The following is a 13,095-nucleotide window of genomic DNA, read 5'->3' on the forward strand; positions in this document are numbered from 1 at the left end:
ATTTGCGGTGTAAACTCTTTAGAAAAGGACACAAATAAAACAAATGGCCATTGAGGTTTTCTGTAGGGTAATAAAAAATGTTTGGTCTGCCACCAAAAAGAGCAGCTTTTTGCCATTTTAAGAACACTGGGCAGGCTATCGTTTCAGTTGCTTTTGAACAAGTGTACAACTGTACAAAGTCCTTACCTGCTGCGGTTCTTCGGAGCAAGCCGCAAAAAGTCCTCTGTTCTTTAACAAACGCATGTAGCTCTGCTGTGAGCAGGGCATCCAAAAATACCAGACACTCGTAAATGTTCCCCTCCACGGAAATCTTTAGTAAAAGGCGAAAGATTTATGCGTGAATGAAGAGAAACTCGAGCTGTACCTATGAGACGTTGGGACAATGTGCTCCCACGCACATGCCACCATGCTCAGCAAGGGTAATGTCTGGTGCAGGCTCCTCCCACCCGGCTCTTTTTCTTTTCTTTTCTTTTCAAAACGCAAAGGACCGTGAGGTTTCTGTAGTGTAGTGGTCATCACGTTCGCCTAACACGCGAAAGGTCCTCGGTTCGAAACCGAGCAGAAACAGCGGTCGGATTGGGATGGAAACTTTAAACTTTTTGCCACGCCAGGAGGGTTTAGCTCTCTTTACCTTTATACGCTTTTTAACAAGAGTGCACCAGAAGATTTGTGGCTGCACCCTGAAGACAGGTTTCCGTAGTGTAGTGGTTATCACGTTCGCCTCACACGCGAAAGGTCCCCAGTTCGAAACTGGGCGGAAACTGTGGGCAGTGTTTGCGAACATTTCTTATGTGGTTTTGTGTTGAGCAGGCCAGTACACTTGCAGGGGGATTTGCCGTGTAAACTCTTTAGAAAAGGACAAAAATAAAACAAATGACCATTGAGGTTTCCTGTAGCGTAATAACATTTTTTGGTCTGCCACCAAAAATAGCTGCTTTTTGCCATTTTAAGAACACTGGGCAGTCTATCGTTTCAGTCGCTTTTGAACAAGCGTACGCTAGAAGAGGTCGGACTGTTTTCCAACCGAAGTTTCCGTAGTGTAGTGGTTATCACGTTCGCTTTACACGCGAAAGGTCCCCAGTTCAAAACTGGGCGGAAACAAGTGGAGGTGTTTTTAATGTACATGCCGAAATTCGCTACAAAGTCCTCACTTTTGAGACCGGTGAAGGCCATCGTACCAAGGAGCTGTAGGCAGGCGGCCATGCCGAATGAGGTTTGTTCTGTTGTTCGTGGAATGTACAGACTGGCACACTGCTTGCAGGGCAGGTTATGGGACGGAGCCATCTTCGAAATAGCACGTGCAATGGACCGTTAGGTTTCTGTAGTGTAGTGGTCATCACGTTCGCCTAACACGCGAAAGGTCCTCGGTTCGAAACCGAGCAGAAACAGTGGTTGTGTTTTGACAGAAACTTTTGGCCATGCTAGGAGGGTTCAGCTCTCTTTTCCTTTATACGCTTTTTAACAGGCGTGCACCAGAAGATTTCTGTCTGCAACCTGAAGACAGGTTTCCGTAGTGTAGTGGTTATCACGTTCGCCTCACACGCGAAAGGTCCCCAGTTCGAAACTGGGCGGAAACTGTGGGTGCACCAGAAGATAAAAATATCTTATGTGGTTTTCTGTTGAGCAGGTCAGTACACTTGCAGGGCGATTTGCGGTGTAAACTCTTTAGAAAAGGACACAAATAAAACAAATGGCCATTGAGGTTTCCTGTAGGGTAATAAAAAATGTTTGGTCTGCCACCAAAAAGAGCAGCTTTTTGCCATTTTAAGAACACTGGGCAGGCTATCGTTTCAGTTGCTTTTGAACAAGTGTACAACTGTACAAAGTCCTTACCTGCTGCGGTTCTTCGGAGCAAGCCGCAAAAAGTCCTCTGTTCTTTAACAAACGCATGTAGCTCTGCTGCGAGCAGGGCATCCAAAAATACCAGACACTCGTAAATGTTCCCCTCCACGGAAATCTTTAGTAAAAGGCGAAAGATTTATGCGTGAATGAAGAGAAACTCGAGCTGTACCTATGAGACGTTGGGACAATGTGCTCCCACGCACATGCCACCATGCTCAGCAAGGGTAATGTCTGGTGCAGGCTCCTCCCACCCGGCTCTTTTTCTTTTCTTTTCTTTTCAAAACGCAAAGGACCGTGAGGTTTCTGTAGTGTAGTGGTCATCACGTTCGCCTAACACGCGAAAGGTCCTCGGTTCGAAACCGAGCAGAAACAGCGGTCGGATTGGGATGGAAACTTTAAACTTTTTGCCACGCCAGGAGGGTTTAGCTCTCTTTACCTTTATACGCTTTTTAACAAGAGTGCACCAGAAGATTTGTGGCTGCACCCTGAAGACAGGTTTCCGTAGTGTAGTGGTTATCACGTTCGCCTCACACGCGAAAGGTCCCCAGTTCGAAACTGGGCGGAAACTGTGGGCAGTGTTTGCGAACATTTCTTATGTGGTTTTGTGTTGAGCAGGCCAGTACACTTGCAGGGGGATTTGCCGTGTAAACTCTTTAGAAAAGGACAAAAATAAAACAAATGACCATTGAGATTTCCTGTAGCGTAATAAAAAATTTTGGTCTGCCACCAAAAAGAGCAGCTTTTTGCCATTTTAAGAACACTGGGCAGGCTATCGTTTCAGTTGCTTTTGAACAAGTGTACAACTGTACAAAGTCCTTACCTGCTGCGGTTCTTCGGAGCAAGCCGCAAAAAGTCCTCTGTTCTTTAACAAACGCATGTAGCTCTGCTGTGAGCAGGGCATCCAAAAATACCAGACACTCGTAAATGTTCCCCTCCACGGAAATCTTTAGTAAAAGGCGAAAGATTTATGCGTGAATGAAGAGAAACTCGAGCTGTACCTATGAGACGTTGGGACAATGTGCTCCCACGCACATGCCACCATGCTCAGCAAGGGTAATGTCTGGTGCAGGCTCCTCCCACCCGGCTCTTTTTCTTTTCTTTTCTTTTCAAAACGCAAAGGACCGTGAGGTTTCTGTAGTGTAGTGGTCATCACGTTCGCCTAACACGCGAAAGGTCCTCGGTTCGAAACCGAGCCGAAACAGCGGTCGGATTGGGATGGAAACTTTAAACTTTTTGCCACGCCAGGAGGGTTTAGCTCTCTTTACCTTTATACGCTTTTTAACAAGAGTGCACCAGAAGATTTGTGGCTGCACCCTGAAGACAGGTTTCCGTAGTGTAGTGGTTATCACGTTCGCCTCACACGCGAAAGGTCCCCAGTTCGAAACTGGGCGGAAACTGTGGGCAGTGTTTGCGAACATTTCTTATGTGGTTTTGTGTTGAGCAGGCCAGTACACTTGCAGGGGGATTTGCCGTGTAGGGTAATAAAAAATGTTTGGTCTGCCACCAAAAAGAGCAGCTTTTTGCCATTTTAAGAACACTGGGCAGGCTATCGTTTCAGTTGCTTTTGAACAAGTGTACAACTGTACACTTGCCTCTTTAGAAAAGGACAAAAATAAAACAAATGACCATTGAGGTTTCCTGTAGCGTAATAACATTTTTTGGTCTGCCACCAAAAATAGCTGCTTCTTTAGAAAAGGACAAAAATAAAACAAATGACCATTGAGGTTTCCTGTAGCGTAATAACATTTTTTGGTCTGCCACCAAAAATAGCTGCTTTTTGCCATTTTAAGAACACTGGGCAGTCTATCGTTTCAGTCGCTTTTGAACAAGCGTACGCTAGAAGAGGTCGGACTGTTTTCCAACCGAAGTTTCCGTAGTGTAGTGGTTATCACGTTCGCTTTACACGCGAAAGGTCCCCAGTTCAAAACTGGGCGGAAACAAGTGGAGGTGTTTTTAATGTACATGCCGAAATTCGCTACAAAGTCCTCACTTTTGAGACCGGTGAAGGCCATCGTACCAAGGAGCTGTAGGCAGGCGGCCATGCCGAATGAGGTTTGTTCTGTTGTTCGTGGAATGTACAGACTGGCACACTGCTTGCAGGGCAGGTTATGGGACGGAGCCATCTTCGAAATAGCACGTGCAATGGACCGTTAGGTTTCTGTAGTGTAGTGGTCATCACGTTCGCCTAACACGCGAAAGGTCCTCGGTTCGAAACCGAGCAGACACAGTGGTTGTGTTTTGACAGAAACTTTTGGCCATGCTAGGAGGGTTCAGCTCTCTTTTCCTTTATACGCTTTTTAACAAGCGTGCACCAGAAGATTTCTGTCTGCAACCTGAAGACAGGTTTCCGTAGTGTAGTGGTTATCACGTTCGCCTCACACGCGAAAGGTCCCCAGTTCGAAACTGGGCGGAAACAAGTGGCAGTGTTTTTAATATACATGCCGAAATTCGCTACAAAGTCCTCACTTTTGAGACCGGTGAAGGCCATCGTACCAAGGAGCTGTAGGCAGGCGGCCATGCCGAATGAGGTTTGTTCTGTTGTTCGTGGAATGTACAGACTGGCACACTGCTTGCAGGGCAGGTTATGGGACGGAGCCATCTTCGAAAAAGCACATGCAATGGACCGTTAGGTTTCTGTAGTGTAGTGGTCATCACGTTCGCCTAACACGCGAAAGGTCCTCGGTTCGAAACCGAGCAGAAACAGTGGTTGTGTTTTGACAGAAACTTTTGGCCATGCTAGGAGGGTTCAGCTCTCTTTTCCTTTATACGCTTTTTAACAAGCGTGCACCAGAAGATTTCTGTCTGCAACCTGAAGACAGGTTTCCGTAGTGTAGTGGTTATCACGTTCGCCTCACATGTGAAAGGTCCCCAGTTCGGAACTGGGCGGAATCTGTGGGCAGTGTTTGCGAACATTTCTTATGTGGTTTTCTGTTGAGCAGGCCAGTACACTAGCAGGGGGATTTGCCGTGTAAACTCTTTAGAAAAGGACAAAAATAAAACAAATGACCATTTGAGGTTTCCTGTAGCGTAATAAAAAACGTTGGTCTGCCAACAAAAATAGCTGCTTTTTGCCATTTTAAGAACACTGGGCAGTCTATCGTTTCAGTCGCTTTTGAACAAGCGTACGCTAGAAGAGGTCGGACTGTTTTCCAAACGAAGTTTCCGTAGTGTAGTGGTTTTCACGTTTGCTTTACACGCGAAAGGTCCCCAGTTCAAAACTGGGTGGAAACAAGTGGAGGTGTTTTTAATAAACATGCCAAAATTCGCTACAAAGTCCTTACTTTTGAGACCGGTGAAGGCCATCGTACCAAGGAGCTGTAGGCAGGCGGCCATGCCGAATGAGGTTTGTTCTGTTGTTTGTGGAATGTACAGACTGGCACACTGCTTGCAGGGCAGGTTATGGGACGGAGCCATCTTCGAAAAAGCACATGCAATGGACCGTTAGGTTTCTGTAGTGTAGTGGTCATCATGTTCGCCTAACACGCGAAAGGTCCTTGGTTTGAAACAGTGGTTGTATTTTGACAGAAACTTTTGGCCATGCTAGGAGGGTTCAGCTCTCTTTTCCTATATATGCTTTTTAACAAGCGTGCACCAGAAGATTTCTGACTGCAACCTGAAGACAGGTTTCCGTAGTGTAGTGGTTATCACGTTCGCCTGTATTTATTTATTTTACTTTTACTTTTTGATACACAATGCCTTGTTATGGCTGCACTTTGTTCCACCACTTTAACCCTTGTGCGCTGTTCGTTTGCAGTTTACAGTTGGGCTGTTTGGGGTCTCAGAGACCAGTTTTGTAACAACATTACAATATATCTATATCTTCCCTTTTTTTTTTTCCCTGCATGGCACGCCATGCAGAAAATTATTATTTTAACGTACATTGAGAAAAAGATGGCGGCTAGGAGCAAGCACAGTTTGGCAGGAGCTGTGCGCTCTTTTCTAAAATCTCCGGACTATCTAATGCAGCCATCTGAACGCTTTTTACAGAACTGGATAACAATTTTGTATATTGTTACACTTCTAATTGTGTCTGTTAAGCACCTCGGTCTGCAAGAGAACCAAAATTGCATGTACACGCAAAACGGCAAGAGCTATCATCTTCTATATTCCAAATTCCTCAAAAATGTTCATCCTAAAACTTCATCTAAGGCGTGTGCGAGATCTCAATCAAACAACATTAACGTGAGTGCTACTCAATTGGTGATTGTGCTACTTCTGGCTGGAGACATTGAAGTTAACCCAGGCCCAATGCCACTGATCAACACCATTGAAACTACAGAAGAAATAACACAGCCAACACATAGTGGCCATCAATGTACTACCACTTGGTCACTGTCAAATCGCCTGTTTGACCCACCTTTGGGGGCTGTGGGCCCTGTGGGGTTCCCGACTTCTGGGCTGAGGCCTGTGGAGCTCCCATGCCTTGGGCTGTTGGGCGCTCATGGCCCTGCCGGTGCTTCTTCCTGGTTTGGCGCGGGCGTGTCGTTGGCTGGTGGTGCGGTGTGTGGGGAGGTGGGCGGCCTTGGACGGGCTGTTTTGCCGTGTGTGGAGTGTTCTGTTGGACTGGGAAACTCCGTGGGCTCGGCGGGGATCGTGCGAGTGGCGGCGCAATCACCGGAGAGGCAGCTCTGCAGGATGGACGCGGGCGCGTGCACTGGTGAGCATGTGACTTTGCTAACACAAACAACTGTCGCTGACTCTTGCAATGTTAATCAACAGACTCCTCCAACAAAACAAATTAGGAATCCAGTCTTCAAACGTCACAGAACTAATAAAAATTTTCGCACATTAAATCAGGCAAAGGTAGTTTGGGATCCGTTATCGAAAGTAAAGGGACTATTTGGCGGACACTTGAATATACGCAGTATGAAACCAAAACGTGAACAACTGGAACATTTGCTGTGCAGTTCCAATATTGACCTTTTAGGACTTTCAGAGACGTGGTTAACCCATTCTTCCCCTGAGGCTATTGTAAATATGCCCGGGTATAATGTATTTAGAAAGGACAGAAAAAACGGGAGGGGTGGGGGAGTAATAATGTATGTTAGAAATACTCTGAAATGCACAATGATTGAATGGCCAAATGAAGTTGTATTGGAATGTGTAGGTGTTGACATATCACTTTCTGCAACAATGTCTTTTGTTATAGTGTGTATATATAGAAAGCCCACAGCGAAAAACGATTTTTATGAACAACTTAAACTTGTCCTCAATCACTGTGATAAAACCAAGGAAATTATTTTAATGGGTGATTTTAATATTAACTGGAATGTAAAGAGGGAACGAACAACTCTTAAACAAATTACTGACTATTTTAATTTAACACAAATGATAAAAACACCAACCAGAATAACAAGCCACTCAGAAACTCTAATAGATCTGTTATTCACAAATCATGCTGAGAGGATTGGTAAAACATACAACCTCATTACCGGGCTTTCTGACCATAATATTGTATTTGTCTCCCGAAAATTAAGTAAAAAGCGATTTAACTCATTTAAATGTAATAACCATTTTAATTTTATCCCAAAACATCTGCATCAAAATCTTAATATTCTTCTAAATGAAGTAAATTGGTCTGAATTGTTTTCTGATAATGATATTGAAAACAATTCCCAGATGCTTAATGCTAAAATTGCGGATGTTATGGAACCTTTTATAAAAAGAGGAAAAGGTAAAAAAAAGGGAAATTATTTACCCTGGCTTAATAATCAATGCAAAATACTTATTAAAGAAAGAGATATATTACTTAAAGTGTTCTTAAAATCTGGTCTTACTACTGATAGGCAAAGATTTACTTCAATGAGAAATAAAACAACTCATACCTTACGTAAAGCCAAGGCAAATTTCTTCATGGATGTTATTAAAAGTGCTAATGGCAATGGTAAACTAATATGGCAAAATATTAATAAACTAACTGGAAAGCAAAATAAAATAGATAATGATAGATTGGAAATAAAAGTTAACAGCAAGCTTATAAATAATCCAAAAGAATTAGCAACTGAATTCAATAATTTCTTTATTAATTCGGTCAATGAAATAACACAAATGTTTAGTTCCTCAGAGATAGCTCGTAAGCCTATTGATCCTGGACAGCCGGTTTTTAGGTTAGAGCAGATAACTGATGTGGAAGTATCTAACATTATTAAGTCTATGAAACCCTCAAAGGCCAAAGATGCATATGGCCTTGACACACATTTTTTAAAATTACACAGGGATGCGCTAGTGTGCCCAATAACACATTTGATCAATCTATCAATTAAAATGGCAGTTGTCCCATCAGGATGGAAGGTGGCTATAGTCTCACCAATTTTTAAATCAGGCGACAAAACAAATATTTCAAATTATCGCCCCATCAGCATCCTCCCTGTCGTATCTAAGGTTGCAGAAAAGTGGATCGCCAAGCTGTTGAATAACCATCTCAGCCGTGGTCCTTCTCTTCTGCATCCCATGCAATTTGGGTTTCGCAAAAATCACTCCACTGAGACGGCAAACTGTGTCTTTATAGAAACAGTGAAATCGTTGCTTGATAAAACCACATGTGTTGGTGCAGTCTTTTTGGATTTAAAGAAGGCGTTCGATACTGTAGATCATCGAGCCCTTCTGTCTAAACTGACTCACTTCAACTTTGCAGAAGATGCTTTAGTTTGGTTTCAATCTTACTTGTCCAACAGAAGACAATCTGTGAGTGTTGGTAGCACTAAGTCACCTCACCTTGAATGTTCAGCAGGGGTCCCACAAGGTTCAATTTTGGGACCAGTATTGTTCTCTGTTTATATAAATGACCTGCCAAACATTTGTGAAAAAGTCCATTTTCAAATGTATGCTGATGATGCGGTCATTTTTACATCTGCTAAAAGCACACAGGAAGCATCATATATTCTCACATCAGCATTGGAGAATATACAGCAATGGCTGCTTAAATCTTGCCTACTACTGAACAAAAAGAAAACTGTTGCTATGTTCTTTACAAAAAAACCCATAAAACTAGAGCGGTCCAATGTGTTCCTGGGGGAAGTGGAACTTGATATTGTAGAGGAGTTCAAGTACCTCGGGGTAACACTGGACTCAACGCTTTCATTTAAAAAACACATCAAACTTACAGCGAACAGAATTAAATTCAATCTACATAATTTTAAACAAATTAGACCATCAATGACAATTAATTCCGCTAAAATGTTCTTACATTCAATGATATTTTCGCACATAGATTATTGCATCACTACCTGGTCACTTACTGGAAACACAATTTTAAAACCCATAGAAAAGTTATTTAAAAAATCTATAAAAATACTTGATCAAAAACCTCTGTCATACCATCAGTGTAATATTTTAGAAAAATATAATTTGCTTAATTTTGAAAATTTTATTAATTTTAAATATAGCTGTTTAATTTATAAAGTTTTTCATGGATTAGCCCCACCTTCACTATCTCTATTTATCAAACCAAGGTCTGACAGAGGTCGTTGTACCAGAGCTTCATTTAGAGGAGACATAGAAATCCCACATAGAAAAACTAACTTTGGTCAAACTGTTTTATCTGTCAAAGGGGGTCATTTTTGGAATAGCATTCCAACAATTACTAGAGAATGTCCCACTTACTGCACATTCAAAAAGCATCTTAAACAATTTATTAAAATTTCACAATTATGTACTCATTTTAAATAATTGTATTGATATAACGTAATCTGCCTGATTGTGTGCTAATGTGTTTTGTGCTTGATATTGTACTGTCATTCTTTTATGTTGTATTATCTTGTATAATGTTATTTTCCTGCCTCGGGACTACAGGTGAAAATTAGCATTTATGCTATAACCTGGCTCATTTACAGTCTACAGAAATGTTTGATTGTCCATTAATGTGCACTGTCCCGAATAAATAAATAAATAAATAAATAAAAAAAAATATCTTTTTTTTTTTTTTTACTAATGTAATTTTTCTCAGTTTATTAATGTTTTTACTCCACATTTGGACATTTTTACTCCACAAAATGTATATAATTAAATGTAAAATATATATTTTAATAGGTTTTTATTTATTTAAAAAAAAAAAAAAAAAGTTTTGTAAACTTCACCTTATAATCTGCTATCCAGCAGTGCAGAATGATTTCTTAAAATAAAAAATAAAAAAAGTTTTCAGAAAGTTTTGAACTGCAGCAGAAACTAGTCAAACACAGACATCAAGAATCAGCACATGAATCTCAATAATGGTGACAAACGAAAAGCTTCATGCCGCAATGCATGTTGTGGGAGTCATGGATGAGTTTTGTACTATGGTGGCACCCAGCATGCATTGAGGCATATTCATATTAAAACAATCACCCAACATTAAAACAGTTTAATAATTCAAATCAACTCATACCTGTCTAAAGATCCAAACAAATCCACATGCGAACCTCTCGCATACGAACACCACAAGTGTCGATCTATTTCCGCCGGCCAGAAACAAACGCACCTACTATTCTCATTCCTACCACTGATCTTTATACTTGGCAAACCATACCCCCTTGATTCACAACTTTACTCCCTTGATGTCACCCGCTACTTTATTACACAAACTCAAAACCTTGGGGAATCTCTGGAACAGAAACAAAATAACCAACATATGATGAGGACAAATAAAGAACTGAACGAAACCTAGGGCTTAAATACACACCAAACAAGAGGAACTAATGAGACACACCTGAACAGAACTAACTCAATCACTAGGTAACCATAGAAACAAACAGTTGGGGGACGAGGAAGATAGAACCAATTAACAGATTAGAAGAACAAAGAAACTCAAACATGAACAAAATAGAGAAACATTGTACGTTTACACGACAACGATATGCTTAAACCAGAGAAGTTTTTCCGTGTACAGACGACACTCCCACACAGCTACATTGCTTTTCGCACTCATGTTTGTTAAGATCTTCTAAATGATTTTTATAATATTGCTGGATCTCATGCTGCAGTGACACAGGGTTTGTGATGAGATTATATTAATGGAATAACCCAATTGTTAGATTCAAAAGACATCAGTGAACCAGTCTATTTCATGATAGTTATAAAACCATCAACAGGTAACCATCATCACCTGATCTCGTTTCACTTTAGTTGTCTTTGCTGCTGCAAATGTGTTTGACAAAAAAGACAAAAGATATAAGAGTTAAGAGCCCAACTAATGGAAACACTAATCACTGTTATGGTGACTTCAAATGAAACATTAGAGTTAAACCCCTGTTAATTCTCAATAAAAACTTTTGTAGACGTCTGACAGAAATAAAGTCAGTCTGGTTAGTAATAAGTGAAGCTGGTAATGCTGTTTGTGGAGTTGTTTAATCCTCCTCTGCTGAGATCTTCACAGATTTAATGTCTTCTTTTATCTTCAGTTGATTTCATCTAAGGCTGTGTCTGAAGTCAGTTGTAGTTTGTGTTTCTGCTCGTCTCTTTTTCAGTTCTCTTCTTTCCTTCAGTGATTCTGCTTGTTAACAGGCTTATTAAGGCTGAAATGACTCCATATTTAATATACACAGATTTTGTGGCGCAGATAAGGTCCAGTTCTGGTTTCTTTCTTTGCTCTTGGCTGACATGTGGCATTTCTATGGCCGGCTTGTGGCCCAGATCTGGCAAACAGGAGTGAGCCACCCAAGGGCCGTCATTCCACGCTGCAGGCTGGCCAGATCATCTTTCCACGTGTGCCAGATATGGGTTGCTAAAAACAGGTTGCATTGATACACGTTTTTCCATTTCCATTAGTTGCACTGTGATGAAGATGAATTTCGTGTAAGATTCATAACATATAACGTTAGGCCTACTAGCTGTTAAACATGTATTTTGTTATGTAAAGTTCCCCCCACAGCGGAGCCTGCCGTGAACGCGCAGGCTAGTAAACATGCAGGCCAGGGTCACCGATGACGACGGATAAGGTCGCTAGATATAAGGTTAGCAGGTTTCAATTGTTGCTTTGCACAGTGCGTGACATTTTATCTGTATGTTATGCGGCTAGAGTTTTAACACTGAGTCAATGGGCTCCGACGGGCTTGTTTATCGTCATCGGTCTTTTTCCGTTTACCTGTCTTTGTTGTATGAGCAGGTTCCACTCGAGAAATTGGCATTTTTGGTTGTTTGTCCACCATTAGCGTTTGTCCACCATTAGCACAGCTGCTTAGCACACCGGCAATCTTGATTTTGAATGACGGTACGGGCTGTGCAAGAGAGGGGCGATCAGCGCGTACGCGAACTTGATTGACACTGCTAAGACACTCCTCCTTGCTCTGAAGGCATCTGATTGGTTCTTTACATTCGCACCGAATGGCAGTGATTGGTCAGAGTTTTTACTGTCCTGCAGCTGCTACAGAATACGTTTTAATACGTTTGGTGAGTTTATTTTTAGTCCATCTCCTACCCTGAAGTCTGTTTTGCAGAGATGGACTAAAAATTAACTCCCAAAACGTATTAAAATGTATTCTGGAAGATGAATTCTTCAAACAGTGGTAGAAGAGGATGTGGTGCTGGTCCTTCAAGAGTCACTCTCAATCTGTCTGTCTATAAAGCCTATAAAAAAACAGTCTTCATGTATTTTACTACTCTTCAGCTTGTGATTCTTATTAAGAGGGGGTCATTTTTTAGGATTCTTTGCCTAACCCAAGTCTCTGATATCCTGACACCTTGCTCTTCTGGAGACTCCAGGTAGGTTGCAGTTCTGGAAAATGGTGGTGCTGGAGACTAAAGGGTTCCTGATGGTTTCACACTTAATTCTTCACCTTAATTCTTCATTCTTTTGCAGTTAACATGTGTTTTTTCTTCTCCACCTGTTTTTGTCTGACCCTGCTGACCCAATGAGCATTTCACTGTCCAATGGTCATGCCTTAACTGTAATCTCTAGTATTGCATTAGTTTTGCATTCTTCTCATGGGGATTTAATAATTTTTGACTTTTCAGTCTTTGTTAAATCTCATTTTGGGCTTATTTTATCTGTAAAAGAAAACTTGCCTTATAATTCTGCACACCTGAAAATAAGACATTTTTCATTTCCAGCCTTCATGAACAATTATATATCACTTATACATGATTAAATAGAAAATTAATAGTAGTTATTAAGTTTAATACGGTTTGGAATTGGCAAAATGTTCCTGGAAATAAAATATGATCAGAAAATCAACGTGCCTAATAATTCTGCACACACTGTAATGTATTGACTACTCTCAGGATGGAAGGACCATTTCACCCAGTATAAAAAAAAAGTGTTTCTGAACAGGATTACCTACT

This window comes from Rutilus rutilus (genome assembly GCF_951802725.1).
Source record: "Rutilus rutilus genome assembly, chromosome: 15".
Classification (NCBI taxonomy): Eukaryota; Metazoa; Chordata; class Actinopteri; order Cypriniformes; family Leuciscidae; genus Rutilus; species Rutilus rutilus.